The sequence below is a fragment of the Apostichopus japonicus genome, chromosome 12 (assembly GCF_037975245.1).
Source record: "Apostichopus japonicus isolate 1M-3 chromosome 12, ASM3797524v1, whole genome shotgun sequence".
Taxonomy (NCBI): domain Eukaryota; kingdom Metazoa; phylum Echinodermata; class Holothuroidea; order Aspidochirotida; family Stichopodidae; genus Apostichopus; species Apostichopus japonicus.
The window spans coordinates 19,607,813-19,628,977 of record NC_092572.1 but is presented as its reverse complement, the minus strand read 5'-3'; the positions used below and the strand labels follow the sequence as shown (position 1 = coordinate 19,628,977).

Genomic DNA, 21,165 nt, shown 5'->3' with positions numbered 1-21,165 from the left:
CTTTCTAGGTACACAGTTCACCTCAATAACATATCCAGTCCATTTAAAGGTTTATGCATAGGTTGTTACACTGTATTAAAGACAGGTATAGGGGACAAGAGATAGATAGGGGGCATAATTTGTGATAAAGCATTCAAATTTGTTGCTCGTCAAATTACCTTAATCTCCATGGGTGGCAAGCACTGGTTCCTATAGTTACTACAGTAGATCTCCCATGGAAGTATCAGGATATCTATTTCTGCTGTCAGAGTTGTTTGGAATTTGTTGTTACCTCATCTAACCAGTTGAGTCCATTGATACCACAACAATTCAAAGTATATAGCTGTGAATGCTGAGGACTTGGCACATCAACTTTCTCTGCAAATAATGACGTCATTGGTCAAAGCTGAAGGTTACAGAAAGTAAACAAACAGAAGACTAGAACATTCTCGTCACTTAGTCGAACGACCATGCAAATTGGTCTGCTACTAACGAATTGGTAATAACTAGCTAACTCTAGTCACTGTGACTAGATTTTTGCCATTCGTGACTAACTAATTGGCCCTATAACAACAAAATGTATTATTGCGCCCACGGTATTGATATAGTACATATATGCACCCTCATAGTATTCATATAGGCCCTATAGTAGGCCTACACACGTACATGTTCCCTCGAACAGCTGAGAATCTCATGTAACCAGGGTAATGCTTAATACACGTTTCACCTGGATGCCCTAGCAATCGGTACCTAGGAATGTAACTATGTGTAATTGTGTATTGCATGTGTATAGGCCTATAATAGCCTGCATGAGGCCATTTTCTTCATCGAATAATATAACAGAGCTCTCGAACATTCTAACGTTGCGCCTGAAACAAGATTGACAGGGGCAATTTTCCCAAAATAACACCCGAAATTAAAAAAAAAAGTATTTTGGATCCTGATTATGAGATATTTCGGACATGACATCCCTATTTTAAAGTTGGGTATATGCCGCTTGGAAACCTCGGGAAGTGCCGTTTCCGGCCATCTAGAGGGTTTGTTAATCCCAAAATTTTCTTGTACGCTTCGCGCCAACCTATGGTGGCGCTACGCTTAGATAGTCAACAAGGTCATATCCCCCCCCCACTCGGAAGTACGGATCGCCGCCCATGCATATGACACCATTTTGCATTTCAGCCCTTCTTTGAAAGCAAAAATTGTACACCCCTCCCCTTAGACCCATCCCCCAGGACGGCGATCATTCATGCCTGGCGCCCCCCCCCCCTATTGGAAAATCCTGGATACGCCCCTGCGTGAAGCCCCCACCATCCCCCAATTCCTATAAAAAATATCTTTACTGAAAACAACAAGGAACACCATTCTGCCATGAATCAACTCAAATTAATCTAGGATTCTTGAGATATCATGTATACAAGCAGACATCTCACGCACAGGCAATCAACATTGCATAGATTCCCTGAGCCTTTCGCAAAAAACAGAAAGCCCAAGTGTTGGAGGAATGGAAAACAATGTTCTTCAACCATATACTTTCTCATGAGGATTAAAAACATTCATCTTTAATATCAGTACCTTTGAGAAATTTACTCTCTATCAGGATCTGATTATTTGATAAATATTCTTCATTCCATTAAGATTAATTATATCTGCATCAAATGTTTGCATAGTATCCCAAACACAAACTGATATAGTAACAAATGTGGTGGGCACAAGGCCATGTAAACTTACACAATGGAAGTCTACGAAAGCTACACATGATTCCTTCACAGATAGTTTACCCCTTTGCGTCTCCCAGAAACAAATGTGGTAACAAATGGATTGCAGCATTGCTTTCCCATCTGAAAAAAAAAGTTAAAATAAAGCATCACCCTGTTTTTGCATACAGTTATTGTTGAATATATGTACATAAGTTTCCTTGATATCCATAGACAGTAGTGTTATACTAAACTAAATGAATTATTCATGGCATGGCCGCACTCACATTAACATATATCTCGCTTGCTTCGATTTTCAAAGTGATAAACATTCAGAATGTTTAACTCCTTGTAAGCTCATGAGATGATAATGCAATCAACACACTTCTCTTTTTTACCGAGCGTTATCAGCCACAACGGGCCTAGCCTTAGCATATGCCTGGGCCCCCTTAGCATAGCACGACCTATATACACACACTAATATGAGTTTGGATGGGGGTGTCTCTTTTAATGTAGAATATTTGAATAATTAGAATTCTATGTCACATGACTCTTATGAAATTTGTGCTCATTCTGTATGCAAATATGCAAATTAGGTCCCAAGATGGCATCTCTTCTGTCTATGAGCAATTACCTAGAAGTCAAGGAACTGGGTTGTCATCTTGTTTTATGTTATTTTATGATTGTCTTTAAAATTTCTTTTTCTTTTGATACCAATTGTGATGCAATTGGTTGATAAATGGCAGAGATATGAGTTCTTTTAGGAGAGTGTATTAAGTGACTCTATAGTATGTATAAACTCAGTACTTTTGCCGGTAATTTGCCGGATTTTGACAAATATAGGAATATCTGAGAAATTTCGGTCATAATTTCTGCCACACTAAATATACCTATGCTTTTCACGGTATCTTCTGAAAGATTAGTGAGGCTGCTGGGCTGATCTGAATTTCAGTTGATATTATGAAAAATAAATAGGTCAAAGGTCAAATTTCCAAGAATTTTAAACGTAAACAAAGTTTCACCTGAAGTGTTTGGAAAATTTTCAATACCCCCCTCCCCCCCCCCCCCTTCAATTTACACATCATTGGTAAAATCGTTCTCTAGGCTTCATTTTGGTACTTAAACTAAGTATACAAGGATCAAGTATAAGGAAGATACAATGCTTTAAAATGCTCACTCCAACTTTCTGCAATTGCATACACTGCTATGATAAGGGCTAGATCACTACCATATTATAGAGCCTTAGTTAGGTCTTTCGGTATCAACAATCCACATCAGCCTTGGCCTACCTGCTACCTGCTAAAATGGCAAACCTGAATAGGTTTACTCTAAACAAAAAAATGGTATCAGCGTTACGATAGGCGAATAGGCTAAGTAAGCCCTACTACGTAAAAAGGACTAAAAGGATACACTAAGTTAGGATTCGGCCTAACTGAATTTTTAAATACAATACACTAAGTAACAGTATAAATCCTCCCTCCGTCCGTGATTCTCTGATAATTATGAGTTGACTATGACAATTATGAGTTTACTATGACAAAGAGCAGCTAGCCTATTATATAACTTAATGTAAACATATAACGTCTTCTTGCGTCTTCAAGAATTTGACTATGACATACACTTTCGCCCAGGTGTACTAAATATCATTCTAGATGCCCTGTCAAGGTCCCCACAAATATTGATGGGGGCTATGGAGTATGATATTAATGTTTAGGTGATACATCTAGTAAGGTCAATTGGGTCCAAGACAATTGCGGTAAGTGGTTTCATTGTCTTTGTTTGGGTCTGACCAAAAAGGAGGCAGATGAGCTAGATGAGTATGTTTGTGTGAAGTAGTTTCTACAGTTCATGAAAAAACATATTTCTCTAGTTTGATTCGTTGTTTTTAAATTAACATATCAAAGATGAAAAAAAAAACCTTCCTTCAATATCCTTTTGGGAGGAGCGGGCTAGGTCCTCATCTTGAAGTAACGCGATTTATATTTAAAAAGAAGGTTCAATTTAGCAACGACGATGACTTATTTGTCTAGAATCTATATATCGTCCAATACCACGTTAACGTTAGAAACCCTTGTGACGAGGTATGATAAAAAAGAGGTGAGGTTTGCATTGAACAACAATAAATTGAAGTCTCCCTTCCACGCTCGAACTTCGTCCTAATTACTTTTCCTTCTCCCTCTTCATGTACCCCTTATGTGTCCTCGTTATCGAAGTTATTGCCTCGTGAATCAAAGAAACTTCCCAGTTGTACAGTTGAAAATGTTCAGACAGATAACAAAATATAGCGCAAACTGAATCTTTCATACTTACAATGTCTGTTACAGTTCTATAGATATAAGAGTAACCCAAACCAAGTCCGAGTCCAGCTAATTCATAGATACAACGCAATGACGAGCTCATGGTGTCTGCCAATTCTAGTCAGTCTAATAGCAACACAGGGCGTATCGGTTACATGAAACCACTCTAATCATACCTAAATTTACAGACTGTCCCTTCTTGGTCTAAATTTTCCCTGCGTAATGTTGAACAGAGAGAGTCGACTATAGCAAAGCTGGTTAGTGCGCATGTAAAAACTTCCAATTAAACAAACAGGGTATATTCTGAAAGTAAAAACCTTGCAGGGTTATTGTACTTAATGAAATTGTTCAATGCTTACAGATCTACAGTAGTCTACTTAATTTTCCTCTTGTGTCTCTTATTGTATGTGTTCATCAGAAAACTGTACTTCCCAAACTTCCATGGATATCTTTACATGACTAACAATACGATATAAACAGAACATCTAAGACGAAGGGGGAGGGGAGGGGAAAGGGGTAACCAATATGCTGATATTTCGCTTCTTTTTTTTTACATTAAATAAATCCAACAACGATGTTTTGAGTTCTATCTTATACTACTGCCCTTTTTCCCTACTCGTCATCTTCTCGTCCATGGTATCCATCTGATCATCTCAGTTAGAAGTTCATCATTATGACGCCTCTCAGTGTTTTATATTAGGTTTAAGACTAATATTGTCTCCCCAATAAAGCTGATGTATGTATTCATGTCAATCTGTCAATCTGTCAGTAACGAGTCTGTCTCATATATTGACTTCAGTGTGCTCAATGCAGATGTGCGTTTACCTGCCAGAAATAGTTTAATGCGATATTTGTGAAGATATATCATTCTAATTTATATATTTTTTGCTTCACCTTATCATATGTTCCTGAATTTCAGCATCTCATAGTGATAACCTTTATCTTTCTTTCAGACCTCTGAATAACGGGTTAATCTACCAGGAAAAATGGTAAGAGACACAAAGATTCATGTTCCTGTTAATTAGTAACGGTAAATTATGGACAGGCAAGGCTTTTTTACTACGTAACAAAGAAATAACAGTAGAAGACTTTGATTCTCATCAGGGAGGAAAACTATATTACTAATGTGAAAAGAACAGAAAACGAATGATGATAGCAGTTCTCAATATCAAGTTTAGGTGCGGCCTAATTATCTTCCTTCCGCACACATTCAAAGAAAGCAAATCAAGAAACGGATATACTTTTAAATACTACATGATTTAGTCCGATGATGTGTTGTGTAAGAAGAATCACACAATATTCGAAAATATATCCTTAACAATTTTAGCTTTCACCCCCCCCCCCCACCCAGTAGATGCTTAATGATTATTTTATTTCACTCTGCTGATGTGCAAATCATAATTTGTCACTTGTTCAAAACGTATCAAAGAAGCTATTTAAAATATGTTCACATGTTGTTACTGTGAAAGGAACTGACAAAAAAAAAACATTTAAAAAGTCCCTTTTACTGTTGCAAAAGTAACGTAATATATTAACATCATTAAATGTCATATGACGATTCAAATGTGTTACCGAAGTGTAACAATGTTCTCTACAACACAATGGGCTAACTGTAACAGTCTAGAAGCAAGATGATTTACTAGGTTGTGAGGGTATCTGTTGGGTTTTAGCATCGTTATTATTTATTTTGAAACGAGAGCATTCACTACGGTATGTAATTACTAACTGGGAGAAAACTGTTGTTAAATGAAATATAAGGAAACAAGAGAAAAGATAAACAGTTGATCTGTTAGTGACTGATCGATGACGTCATACCGTAATCCCTAAAGAGTGGATATAATAACTTTGATTTGAAAAACTTTATTTCAACCATCGTCGATTAACATATTAAGTATGAAAAGTTATACAAAAATGTGGGATAAAGTGTACCTTTAAGCAGCTTGAAACTAAAGAAATGATGAATGTAAATGAGAAATAGGTTGAGGGGAATCCAAAGAAGCTATAGCTAGCTTATGTAAGGTCCCCTTGAACAAAAAAACCGATATGGGGAAAACAGACAAAAGGAAACATCAACAATAGACAATTACACTTAATTGTGCATATGCAAAAAGTATCGCACAAAGGCAAATAACAAATTTATGACAAATTAGTCGTCTGGTTGAATACTTTGAAATTAGATAACGTCTCAGATGACATTTAAATGAGATAAGATGTTTTATTTTTAATGTTATCCGGCAGTGAACTCCATATTTTAGGGCCCATGTATTTAATAACATGTTGGCTAGTTTTGAGACGATGAAAACGAAAGAGAATGGTATCTTCGGATCGTGAATGATAGGCTGAATTGAATTGATGAAGTAGTTGTTGAAACTATAAGGAGCATATTATAAAGATATTGATAAATAAACGTAGCAGTCTGATGAGTTGTGATATCAAATACCGTTAATGTTCTCAATAATTAAAAAAGAGGACTGGCATGAGAAAGATAGGAAGTACCACAGATAATTCTGAGAACACGTTTCTGTTAAATTTGAATCTTATTAACATAGGAAGGAAAAGAAAATCCCCGCAGAAGTGTACCGTAGGAAATATATGGAATAATTAGTGCTTTGTAAATAGAGATTAATGCTTCTTTCGGGAGGGAGTCTTTCACTTTATATAAAATACCAGTACCTTTAGCTCCTTTGTTACAAACAGCATTAATGTGAGGAACCTATGCGAGTGCAGTATCTAAAGTTACACCAAGGAATTTTGTAGAATGGGAGAAAGGTATTATGCAATCCTGAATAGCGATGCCTATGTCGATAAGATTGAGTCATTTTAGATGATGATGAAATAATACACAGACAGATTTCTTAGCATTAAGGTGAAGCTTTTTTTAGCATTAAACTAGGTAATTACTTTAGGAACTCTAGTGTTAGGATTATGTATAAGTTTGCTTAAGTCCCTTCTTTTCAATAATATATTCGTGTCATCAGCATACATGGTAAAGTTAAAATTGGTAGTGCAGTTAGGAAAATCATTAATGTAAGTAATAAATAGTAATGGTTCTAGGATAGAGCCTTGAGGCACACCAGAATTAATTTCGTTCAATAGAGAATGGTAGTAAGACGTAGATACAAACTAAGAACGACCAAATAAGTAATTTTTAAACCAGCTTAAAGCAGTTCCACGAATACCATAATGAGAAAGCTAAGAGATAAGAATATAGTTTGTCTAGGCATGAAAGCCTTTGAGAGATCAAGGAAATACCACACGCTAACTCTTTGTTCTCAAACAATCGATGATTGTATTTGTAAGATGTGTAACGGCATGAGTGGTAGATTTCTCAGGAAGAAAACTAAACTGGTGATGGGAATAGATGTTGTGGTTGATTAGGAAGTTACACAAGCGATTGTATACAATTCGTTCTAGGATTTTTAAAAAGCATGGAAGGACAGAGAGAGATCTATAGTTGTTTACACATTTTCTATCTCCTGTTTTAAATATCGGTATAACACGGGCAGTTTTCAATGAAGATGGCACAATGCCATTTGATAATGAGCAGTTGAAGTTGTGGCAAAAAGTTGTGTTCAGAAACAAAGAATATGCAGAGTCAGCATCGTTCTGGTTTAGGATATCATCCCAGTTTTTATTGGTAATGTTGTCATAAAAAAGTTTAAGTTCTACATTTCACATTTAATGGAGGAGGGGTGCATCAAGTTAGTTCCAATCCGGGTTCCTTTATATAAAAGACATGACAGCAACGACGTAGGTAGCTAACAAACTAAGATGATTTTTGATGACCATGTGTGCATGAGAGTTGACTCTCTTCCAACAAAATTTGGAAAAAATATTTTTTCCTTCTAAATTTGTTCCATTTCAAAGCCTCAAGTAAGATTTCGAGAAGGTTTGAATTGGTTGTTATGTCCATTAATTGATTATTCTTTTAGCACAACCTGTAACAGTTAATTTGTTACGGTAGTGTTATGTCTTTTTTTTTATGTGAAGGCCAATTTCTGAATATTGTACCAACCATTCAATTGTCAGTCAAAATAATAATGAATAACAATAAGACATTATTTTTGCCCTCGACATGAAATGTTATTTTGGAATTTAACTCATTTACAAACAGACGACACATAAAACACCAACTGAGGAGGATCCGTTTTGCTTTTTTTTTTGTTACTTTTACTTTTTCACATTGATGTAGTAAAAACCTGGCTTATCCAGCTAACAAATACTGTTCCTATGGGCGTTTAGCATCGAATAATGTCAACGTTTGTCAAGAACGAAAAAAGTGCTGTTTCAAGGCACGTTTTTTATCTGCCTTCCTATGACCAATTTAAATTCTGTTCAAATGCGACAGTAGCTTACACGTGCAGCTAAGACTAAATGATGCTACATAAAGCATTGTTTATTAGAAGTTATACTAATGAAAATCGGATGTGTACTCACCATGGTGAGTACACATGCATGCAGGCGACGGATGAGTTGATATATTTTTAAGATATATCATTCTAACTTATATGTTATTTGCTTCGCCTTATTATATGTATTTGAAAAACAATTTAAATTAAATTAATCCAACAACGATTGTGATCTATCTTTGAATACATCCCTCCTTTCCCTACTCGTCATCCTCTCGTCCATGATATCCATCTGATTATGTCAGTGAGAAGTTCATCATTATGACGTCACTCAGTGTGGTATGACTGACTTAAGACTGTACTGTCTTCCCTGTAAAGCTGATGTATGTATTCATGTTATTAAGTCTGTCAATCTTTCATATTGACTTTGGCGAACTCAATGCAGATATGCGTGTACCTACCAGAAATAGTTTACTGCGATATTTGTGAAGATATTTCATTCTAATTAATATGTTATTTGCTTCGCCTTATTATTCGTATTTGAAAAACAATTTCAACTTCTCGTGACAATAACCTTTCTCTTCCTTTGAGGCCTTTGCCTCACAGGGTGATCTACGTAGAAAAAGGGTAAGAGAGACAGAGATTCATGTTCCTGTTATTAAGTAACGGTAATTTATTAACAGGGAAAGCGGTGCTACTACGTAACAAAGAAATAACAGTATAAGACTTTGATTCTTATCAGGGAGGAAAGATTTATAACTGATGTGTAAAGAACAGGAAACGAAGATAAACCAGTTACAAGTTAATATCTCGAAATGATGATAGCACTGTTCTCAATGTCAAGTTAAGTTGCTGCCTAAATTTTTTCCTTCCACACACAGTCAAAGAAAAGCATAACAAAGAAACTGATAGATTTTTAATACTACAAGATTTAATCCGATGATGTGGTGTGTTAGAAGACTCACACAATATTCGAATATATCTTTAAAAAAATCATCTGTCAACACCCCCACCCCCCCCCCCCACAGCAGATGCTTACTGATTATTTTATTTCACTCTGCTGATGTGCAGATTATAATTCGTTACTAGTTCAAAAAGTATCAAAGAAGTTTTGTTTTAATGTTAAGTAAATCCTTAGTTGTCTTCGCAAATTACATTTTCACAGGATATTGACTGTGAAAGGAAATGAAAAAAAACACACATTTAAAAGTCTCTTGTATTAAGAAAAGTAATGTATTAACATCACTCAATGCCATATAACGATTCAACGGTGTTACCGTAGTGTTACAATTTGCTCTACACACAAAGGGCTGCGCTTTAAATATATACTCATATCTCCAATAACTCTACTGTGGGGGGGGGGGTAACCAATATGCTGCTTTGTGGGGTAATCAAAATGTATCCCTTTCTCTTCTTTCAGACCGAATTCAATTTGGGAAAAAAGGTCAGAAAAACAGGGATTCATGTTCCTGTTATTTAATAACAGTAGTTATTAACAGGAAGGACGGTGTTACCATGTAACAAATAAATAACAATATTAGACTTTGATCTCATCAGGGAGGAAAGATTTATTACTGATGTGTAAAGAACAGGAAACGAAGAGAAACCAGTTACACATTTATATCTCGTAATGATGATAGCACTGTTCTCAATGTCAAGTTTAGGTGAGGTTTAAGCATCTTACTTCCGCACACAGTCAAAGAAAAGCTATAAAAAAAACAGCTTAACAAAAGAAACGGATACTACAAGATTTAATCCGATGATGTGGTGTGTTAGAAGACTCGCACAATTTTCGAATATATCTTTAAAAATATCATCTGTCAACCAACCCCCCCCCCCCTCCCCTCCCCCTCCAGCAGGTGCTTACTGTTTATTTTATTTCACTCTGCTGATGTGCAAATTATAATTCGTTGCTAGTTCAAAAAGTATCAAAGAAGCTAATTTAAAATATTATTGAGCGATCTGCTTCCCAAATTTGTGCCAGCTCAAAGCCTCAAGTAACATTTTGAGAAGGTTTACGCTGGTTCTTATCTCCATTAATTGATTATATATTTAGCACAACCTGTTACTGTTAATTTTTTACGGTGGTTTATAGTCGTTTTTTTCAATATGAAGGCCAAGTTATGAATATCGTACCAACCCTTTCTAATGTTAGTCAAAATGAGCTAGCAATGAATTAGAATTACACATTACTTTTCCCTCGAAAAGAAATGTTATTTTGGAATATTCCATGAAAACATTAATTGGTGTAATGTCGTTGCCTTAACTAATTTACAAACAGATGACACTTATAACACCAACTGAGGAGGTTCCAGACTGTTTTTTTATTTTATTCTCTATTTTGCTTTTTAAATTGTATGTAGTGAAAACCTGGCTAATCCAGCTAACAAATAATGTTCTTATGGGCGTTAAGCATCGCATAATGTCAACGTTTGTCCAGAATCAACATAAGTCTTGATTTCAAGGCACGTTTCAATTCTGTTCAAATTTGACGGTAGCTTGCACATGCAGCTAGGGCGTATTAATGCTATATAAAGCATTGTTTATAAGAAATTATACTAATGGAAATTGGGTGTGTACTCACCATGCAGCGACGGATGAGTTGACATATTTTTCATGATAGGCAGAAAACCAGCGGCTTATAATTCAATTGTTTTAAAGCTGATGCATGTATATATTCATGTTATTAAGTCTGTGAATCTTTCAGTGACGAGTCTGTCTCCTATATTGACTTTAGTGTGCTCAATGCAGATGTGCGATTACCCGCCAGGAATAGTATACTGCGATCTTTGTGAATATATTGTGAAGGTATATCATTCTTATTTTTTGTTTGTTTTGGCTTCGCATTATTATATGTTTTTGAAACACAATTTCAAGATCTCATGACATTAACCTTTCTCTTCTTTCAGGCCAGCAACATTTGGAGAGCAGTGGTAAGAAAAACAGGGAATTTTCCTGTTAATTAATAACGGTAATTTATTAACAGGGAAGGCGTTACTATGTAACAAAGAAATAACAGTATTAGACTTTGATTCTCATCAGGGAGGAAAGATTTATTACTGATGTGTAAAGAACAGGAAACGAAGAGAAACCAGTTACACATTTATATCTCGTAATAATGATAGCACTGTTCCTCAATGTCAAGTTTAGGTGCGGCTTAAGCATCTTCCTTCCGCACACAGTCAAAGAAAAGCTTTAAAAACAGCTAAACAAAAGAAACGGATACTACAAGATTTAATCCGATGCTGTGGTGTGTTAGAAGACTCGCACAATTTCCGAATATATCTTTAAAAATATCATCTGTCAACCACCCCCCTCCCCTCCCCTCCAGCAGGTGCTTACTGATTATTTTATTTCACTCTGCTGATGTGCAAATTATAATTCGTTGCTAGTTCAAAAAGTATCAAAGAAGCTAGTTTAAAATATTATTGAGCGATCTGCTTCCCAAATTTGTGCCAGCTCAAAGCCTCAAGTAACATTTCGAGATAGTTTACGCTGGTTCTTATCTCCATTAATTGATTATATATTTAGCACAACCTGTTACTGTTAATTTTTTACGGTGGTTTATAGTCGTTTTTCAATATGAAGGCCAAGTTATGAATATTGTACCAACCCTTTCTAATGTTAGTCAAAATGAGCTAGCAATGAATTAGAATTACACATTATTTTTCCCTCGAAAAGAAATGTTATTTTGGAATATTCAATGAAAACATTAATTGGTATCATGTCGTTGCCTTAACTAATTTACAAACAGATGACACTTATAACACCAACTGAGGAGGTTCCATTCTGCTTTTTTATTTTATTCTCTATTTTGCTTTTTAAATTGTATGTAGTGAAAACCTGGCTAATCCAGCTAACAAATAATGTTCCTATGGGCGTTAAGCATCGCATAATGTCAACGTTTGTCCAGAATCAACATAAGTCTTGATTTCAAGGCACGTTTCAATTCTGTTCAAATTCGACGGTAGCTTGCACATGCAGCTAGGACGTATTAATGCTTTATAAAGCATTGTTTATAAGAAATTATACTAATGGAAATTGGGTATGTACTCACCATGCAGGCGACGGATGAGTTGACATATTTCTCATGATAGGCCGAAAACCAGCGGCTTGTAGTTCCATTGTTTTAAAGCTGATGCATGTATATATTCATGTTATTAATTCTGTAAATCTTTCAGTGAAGAGTCTGTCTCCTATATTGACTTTAGTGTGCTCAATGCATATGTGCGTTTACCCGCCAGGAAAAGTATACTGCGATCTTTGTGCAGGTGTGTCTCTCTAATTAATATGATTGTTGCTTCGCCTTATGAAATGTTTTTGCAACATAATTTCAACATCTCATGACGATAACCTTTCTCTCCTTTCAGGCCTGTTGCTTTATGAAAGAAAAGGTAAGAGAAACAAGGAATCATGTTCCTGTTAATTAGTAACGGTAATTTATTAACATGAAGGGCGGTGTTACCATGTAGCAAAGAAATAACAGTATTAGACTTTGATTCTTATCAGGGAGGAAAGATTTATTACTGATGTGTAAAGAACATGAAACGAAGATAAACCAGTTACACATTTATATCTCGTAATGATGATAGCACTGTTCTCAATGTCAAGTTTAGGTGCGGCTTAAGTATCTTCCTTCCACACACAGTCAAAGAAAAGCATAACAAAGAAACTGATAGACTTTTAATACTACAAGATTTAGTCCAATGATGTGGTGTGTTAGGAGACTCACACAATATTCGAATATATCTTTAAAAAATTCTTCTGTCAACACCCCCACCCCTCTCCCCAGCAGATGCTTACTGATTATTTTTTAATTTCACTCTGCTGATGTGCAGATTAAAATTCGTTACTAGTTCAAAAGTATAAAAGAAGTTTTGATTTAATGTTAAGTTAATCCTTAGTTGTCTTCGCAGATTACATTTCCACAGGATATTGACTGTGAAAGGAAATGAAAAAAAAACAAACATTTAAAAGTCTCTTGTATTGTTGCATAAGAAAAGTAATGTATTAACATCACTCAATGCCATATAATGATTCAACGGTGTTACCGTAGTGTTACAATTTGCTCTACACACAAAGGGCTAAATCTTTAAATATATACTCAAATCTACAATATCTCTACTGCGGGGGGGGGGGGGGGGGTTAACCAATATGCTGCTTTGTGGGGTAATCAAAATGTATCCCTTTTTCACACTAAATTGATCCAACAACGATTTTCTGTGTTCTATCTTTGGATACTTCCCTCTTTTCCCTACTCGTGATTTTCTCGTCCATGGTATCCATCTGATCATCTCAGTGAAAAGTTCATCATTATGACGTCACACAGTTTGTTTTGAATGACTTAAGACTGTTCTGTCTTCCCTGTAAAGCTGATGTATGTATTCATGTTATTAAGTCTGTGAATCTTACAGTGACTATTCTGTCTCCTATATTGACTTAAGTGTGCTTAATACAGATGTGCGTTTACCCGTCAGGAATAGTATACTACGATATTTGTGAAGGTAAATCATTCTTATTTTTTGTTTGTTTTGGCTTCGCCTTATAATATGTTTTTGAAACACAATTTCAAGATCTCATGACATTAACCTTTCTCTTCTTTCAGACCGAATACAATTTGGGAATAAAGGTCAGAAAAACAGGGATTCATGTTCCTGTTATTTAATAACAGTAGTTATTAACAGGAAGGGCGGTGCTACCATGTAACAAATAAATAACAATATTAGACTTTGATTCTCATCAGGGAGGAAAGATTTATTACTGATGTGTAAAGAACAGGAAACGAAGATAAACCAGTTACACATTTATATCTCGTAATGATGATAACACTGTTCTCAATGTCAAGTTTAGGTGCGGCTTAAGCATCTTCCTTCCGCACACAGTCAAAGAAAAGCTTTAAAAACACAGCTAAACAAAAGAAACGGATACTACAAGATTTAATCCGATGATGTGGTGTGTTAGAAGACTCGCACAATTTTCGAATATATCTTTAAAAATATCATCTGTCAACCACCCCCCTCCCCTTCCCCTCCAGCAGGTGCTTACTGATTATTTTATTTCACTCTGCTGATGTGCAAATTATAATTCGTTGCTAATTCAAAAAGTATCAAAGAAGCTAGTTTAAAATATTATTGAGCGATCTGCTTCCCAAATTTGTGCCAGCTCAAAGCCTCAAGGAACATTTCGAGATGGTTTACGCTGGTTCTTATCTCCATTAATTGATTATATATTTAGCACAACCTGTTACTGTTAACTTTTTACGGTGGTTTATAGTCGTTTTTCAATGTGAAGGCCAAGTTATGAATATTGTACCAACCCTTTCTAATGTTAGTCAAAATAAGCTAGCAATGAATTAGAATTACACATTATTTTTCCCTCGACAAGAAATGTTATTTTGGAATATTCAATGAAAACATTATTTGGTATCATGTCGTTGCCTTAACTAATTTACAAACAGATGACACTTATAACACCAACTGAGGAGGTTCCATTCTGCTTTTAATTTTATTCTCTATTTTGCTTTTTTAAATTGTATGTAGTGAAAACCTGGCTAATCCAGCTAACAAATACTGTTCTTATGGGCGTTAAGCATCGCATAATGTCAACGTTTGTCCAGAATCAACATAAGTCTTGATTTCAAGGCACGTTTCAATTCTGTTCAAATTCGACGGTAGCTTGCACATGCAGCTAGGGCGTATTAATGCTATATAAAGCATTGTTTATAAGAAATTATACTATTGGAAATTGGGTGTGTACTCACCATGCAGGCGACGGATGAGTTGACATATTTCTCATGATAGGCCGAAAACCAGCGGCTTGTAGTTCCATTGTTTTAAAGCTGATGCATGTATATATTCATGTTATTAAGTCTGTGAATCTTTCAGTGACGAGTATGTCTCCTTCATTGACTGTGGTGTGCTCAATGCAGATGTGCGATTACCCGCCAGGAATAGTATACTGCGATCCTTACAAGTTTTTTGCTTCGCCTGTTGATATGTCTTATATCTCTACTGCGGGGGTGGGAGGTGGGGGGTTAACCAATATGCTGCTTTGTGGGGTAATCAAAATGTATCCCTTTTTTTACACTAAATTGATTCAATAACGATATTCTGGGTTCTATCTTTGAATACTTCCCTGAGAGAAAAGTCATTTCACGGCCATGAGAAGTTGATCTTATCATTCGGTATACGCATCGAGTTCCATGATATAAGCAATTCATTTCCAATACTTTTATCACGCTTAGTACCAACATTACGTACCAACATGAAACGGGACAGTCACCACTTTACTCGTAACCTGTATTCGTAACCTGTATTCGTGACACGAATTTCGTGTGCATATAGAGAAATGGATACTTATTCGTGGTAAAGGAGTTTTTCAGCGAAAATACTACTTTTCAAATTTGAAAATGATCATATTCATGCAAATAAAATAACTATTTTTCTAAACAGTTCGAAAGTGGTTGATTTACGTTCGAAAAATACGGCCGAAATTCCCTTTCCAACCTTGTACATAGGTCTTTCAAGGGCCCCCTTTAAAACCAGATACTACACTGAAATACACAAAATCCTTTAGAAATCAGAGATATGAGAACAAAACCGAATGTTCTAAACACAGGGATTTAAGTGTTGTATATCAGTTGCCTAGTGGCGAATATTTTTTCTCAAACAGGTTTGCAATGATGTGTAAATAGTCGCTCATGATTGGTCGGAAAGTTACGTCATCAACATAGAAACCTTCAATTCGAGGTTACCAAAATGTCTGCATCCATTCGTTTCAACGAAGATATACCCGTTAAAAATTACCCGAAGTTTTTCGTATTTTGGAAAGTTAGACATAGTTAGCACACTAGTTTGTTTTGATTGTATGAGCTACGATCTATGTTTGGTCGGAGATTTCTGTGAAGGCATTAATCGATATATCGCACAATGAAAGTTTCGTACAGGGTACATCACACATGTGCTGTAGGCACTGACCTCTACCACCTGAACGGATCATCGCTCATTCCCGCACGTGCTAACGTTCGAAGTTGGCGTGCACGCGTGGCGGCCATTTTACACTTCCAAGAGCGATACGGTGGTAGAGGTCAGTGGCTGTAGGCCTATATGTGTGTATGTATGTGTGCGTGTATGGGTGTAATTAACTTCAAGATATATCAGGTCTCCATTTTAGAGCCCCATTGTAATGTCAAATCCTGTAACAGAGTATCATTTATTTTCAGTATTTTATGAGCAAAAAAGCTACACAAACTGATAAAAGTTATATATATATATATATATATATATATATATATTTACGTGCTATAATTATAAAAGGACGCCATGGTGCATGGCACATTGCATAAAAATGACCCAAATAACATTTAAAAAATGTACAGATTACATAACGTATTGATAAAAAAGCTTCAAGTTTTGAAAACAATTTATTTTTCTCCTGCAGTATGTACACTTTAGAGTGTCCATTACAAAGGAGTATATGTTGGTATTAATGAAACAATGGGATGTGTATATAAATATATATATATAAATGAAAATCGTAATGAGTTGGAAAATCAAGAACAGTGAAAAAACTTTCAGCCTCCACCGGGATTCGAACCACGGGCCTCCCGCTCTGTACGCGGACACCCTAACCACTAGGCTATGGACGCTGATTGTATGTCCAGAGGTTCGAAACCGGTAAGGAAGATCGTAATTCCACTGTAGGCGTTTGTCACCTATATCGAACAATACTAGTTCTGTTTTTGGTGACATATTTTGCCCTACTCTAGAGATCAAACATGATGCTATCCAACTCGAAAATCATTTGTGATTCCTAAAGCCGGATCTCGAAAGAGATACTTTGAACAGACTTTATGTTAATGCAATGGAGGTAAACGACAAAGGCATATAAATATATATATATATATATATATATATATATATATATATATATATATATATATATATATATATATATATATATGTTACTGTAAACGTGTGGTATAAGGCTTTAATTATTTTACTTTCTTTTTCTTCAAGTGCGAAAATCATTATGAATATCTCCCATTTGGACGACCATTGAATCAGCATCATAGTCATAGTAATGATGCCTACAGATTACTTGTCAATCATGATGACGACAACGAGAGAGCGTCTGCTTACCTTCCAACACAGCGGCACAGAATGGTAGACATGCGATATCAATTATTTCAACCACATTCACATTTCCAGGATTTCGATACATATACACAACATCCTCCTCTCAGCATGCCTACATCATCTACGACACAGGGTCATCACGGTCAAAGAATGCCTGCCAAACACCTATCAACGCTTCCTCAGTCAACCCCGCTACAGCGATACACTGCTGTGCGAAACCCACACTCGATGAATAAGGTGAGTTGGGCGAGGAGGGAGTTGGGTAGGGGTAGCACTTTAGTCTAACAAGCTCAAATGTTGGTAATGTAAGAACAACCCGTGACTGATATAAGTGAATAATATGTTTTCAAACATCTACAACGTGATCATCGTAGCACGGTGTATATTTCTTTATTTTCACTAATCACATTGATAGAGCAATGCATCATGGCTTCATTTTGTGCTATAATTTTGTTTTCGCGCCCAACATATTGATTGCAGTTTATCGGTTACCAAAGGGAAATAACTCTGCGGATGTATGCAGGGAAGCCTCTCCTTATAGAATTTAACAGCAAAATTATATTTTCAATCATACAAGCGTGTGACCTTACATAAATGCGGTAATCAATGTTTATTGAAGCAGATCTGTCAAAAGTCTACTATGCTAAGGTATGATAAGATACAAACAATCACTATTGATCAACCCTATAGAGTCATATGCTGCCATCATGATAGTAACGATGAAACTGGCACATTTTATTGAGCAATATTAAATTAAAAACTTGTTTACGCGACAGAGGTTCACATTGACTGAAATAGATGGTGCTGCACTAATGGGTGCCTTATAGTGCAAAGGTGACTATCATAGTTGATACCGTTAGAGTAGGGATATGTTATTTGGAGTTTTGATGCAGGTCAGGATGACGTCTGCAATTTTCATATTTATGTTTTCTTCGCATGCCATTTAACTGCTAAACAATTAATATTTGGTTTCGTTCTCGCAGAATATACACAATAAAAATGTACATTACAAAGGAATATCTGTTGATAATCATGAAACAATGGGATGTCTCGAAATTACAATAGTATTGATATGCCTTTAATTACAAGGAATACAGTTTGTCAAGAACTGAAGCAACCATACCGTCGATGGAGAGTGCTACTGCTACACACGAAGAACTTCCATCAGCAATTGTACTAACCAAAGACAGTGCTGTTAGTGAAGAGCTTTGTCAGGTAACTGTTCAACAATTGCTGTTTTCCACAAAGATCAACTTCAACGTTGAAATTAAGCTTAATAGATTGTAATATATCATTTTGAGGGTAAAGTTGGAGCAGTTACAATATATCTTCTATTGCAACTGGTTTATAAGAAACATAAATGATTGTGTATCGAGGCGTATCAGTTTGTGTAGCTTTTTTGCTCATAAAATACTGAAAATAAATGATACTCTGTTACAGGATTTGACATTACAATGGGGCTCTAAAATGGAGACCTGATATATCTTGAAGTTAAACTCTGTAAGTATAGCCTCCTCACAATTTGTTACAGGATTTGTCAGGAAAACTTTTGACAGAATGGAAAGATGTAGGTAGAAATCTTGGACTGAAAAATGAAGACCTTTATCAATGTGAGAAAGATAACAAAGGCGGGCACAAGGAGATTGTTTATAACATGTTGTTCACTTGGAAAAAGAGAAATGGGAGTAAAGCTACATACAGAGTACTGGGAGAGGCTTTAAAAGCAGCTGGCCGCACAGACCTGCAAGAGGAGCTGTACTAACAAGGTAAATATTTAATGTAATATAAAAAATACCTCAGAGGAAATTAGCTAATGTTAAACTAATAATCTAAGTGGATGTGATAAAGAGACGTTAGATCAGTAATAATCTATCTGATATTCATTGACAGGCATTCAAAGAGAGTAGTTTGTAATAAACCACGATACGCCAATCATTGGGCTGTATCATGCATGATACCATTGCTCGACATATTAAACTGTGTACAAAACGGTCATCTTCAGAAATACTGTCAAATGAGGATCGTCACTTGTTGCAATAACTGTATCAGATAATGTTGGCTAAAAGGAATATTAAAACCGAAAACTACTTTCTGATACAGCTACTGACCTTACCCCATTACACAGCCAATAACCTGTGTGTAAAATGTGTTATTTTTCACATATTAAACAAGTTCCCATCAATGACGTTGGGTTAGTTAAAATTCAATATTTCTGTTTACCTCATTACTGCGTATTTACAAAGACAATTGCTTAAGAGAGGACACATGGTTAGTTTGCTGAGAGCTAGTGTACCTGACTTGAATTGATGGGAGAAAAAATATATGAATTAATTATGTCAATAAATAGGAAAATTTAACACACCTCTAACTCTCATAAAGCAATGCTCACAGTTTACAGTTGCGCATCAACATTTTTTTAGTTATTTTAAATTTCACCTTTCAAAGTGATATAGATAACATTCATAACATAACAATGATTGACATGAATTTGTTATTACCTACCATCATAGTTACAGCTGTGGATATTAATTCGGTTTCTTGTCCTGATGTTTACATCGTTTACACCATTGATCATTTCATAGTTCTCGAGCAAGTATGTCCGAGTCAGAAATCCAAAATAGAACGATACCGTGATGGAGAACATATGTTAGTAGTACTTTGAGTTGTATTCCTGTTCATCAGCATATCGTATGGTATGATATTTATGAAAAGTTTTGTCAGTCTCAAGTCAGTCAGAAATACCAATTCAACAGTCAAGATTGATTTATCGTGTGTGTAGTGATGTGATTCAGTTTGAGCTGTACGAAGGTAGGGAAAACGTTTGTTGGAAAACCGATATCTTTATCAAAATATATTTAAAATTGAATATGGGTATGGAAAACAGACAGTAACTTTTGACAGATAATAAGCAAATCTTAAAAAGTAAACAGGAGACCATAGCGTTGAAAGCTTAAGCAGATTGGCTATCCCAGACCTGGCACCACACTCCCCAGGGATCAGCCTTCCCAACTAGAGCCCACCAGGTGACTGCTGTCCTCCACGGAGGGGTTAAACTCGAAAACACGTCAGCCACCGAGGATTCTAAATTAGTGGACCTCCCTGAAATGTATTGAGCATCTTCTCTATATTAGACAGTCTGCAATGACAAAATCAGTATATAATTATAAAGTTAAGACTCAGGATTTCAAAACAGAATTGGTAGTATGTATCTACGTGACAAATAGGTCATTTGCTGATAAATAATTTGGAAACCATCATTGGAATGGTGATGTCATACTTGTTATTCTTTGTTCCAATATTAAATACAATAGTGGAAATGGTTTAATATAATTGACATTGGTTGCAATAGCTGTACTAGATAACCACCCTCAGATAAAAAGGATCGTATTTTTATGCAGTGAAGCTCTGATGATGGACCAACCGTGATCATTATTATTGTAAAGTTGTAGTTTAATATGACAAATTGGATGTGCTAATCTTAGCCTTTCCTAAATAAATGCTGCACAATGTACTAAATGTATAATTCAATATAGAATTGAATAATCACTAAATGAAAACTTAAAACAAACTGACAACGAACTGTGGAATTAATCGATTTAAAATGAATGATCTTTTGGTTCCTTGCTGAAAGCAAAATAAACTTTGTAGTCACGCCTGTGTGTGTGTGAGTGGATGTATGGATGTATGGATGTGTGTGTGTGTATATATA

The 21,165-nt window shown here is 35.7% G+C and overlaps 2 protein-coding genes across 2 annotated transcripts in view; both read left to right on the top strand.

Annotated features, from left to right (window-relative positions):
- LOC139978049 (uncharacterized) overlaps positions 1 to 21,165 on the top strand; it is a 294,882-nt gene that overhangs the window by 65,763 nt on the left and 207,954 nt on the right. The gene's annotated exons all lie outside the window — the stretch shown is intronic.
- LOC139978051 (uncharacterized) overlaps positions 8,930 to 21,165 on the top strand; it is a 58,984-nt gene continuing 46,748 nt past the window's right edge. The window contains exon 1 of the mRNA XM_071988001.1: positions 8,930 to 8,946. The gene's annotated coding sequence lies outside the window, so the exon portion shown is untranslated. The remainder of the gene's footprint in view (positions 8,947 to 21,165) is intronic.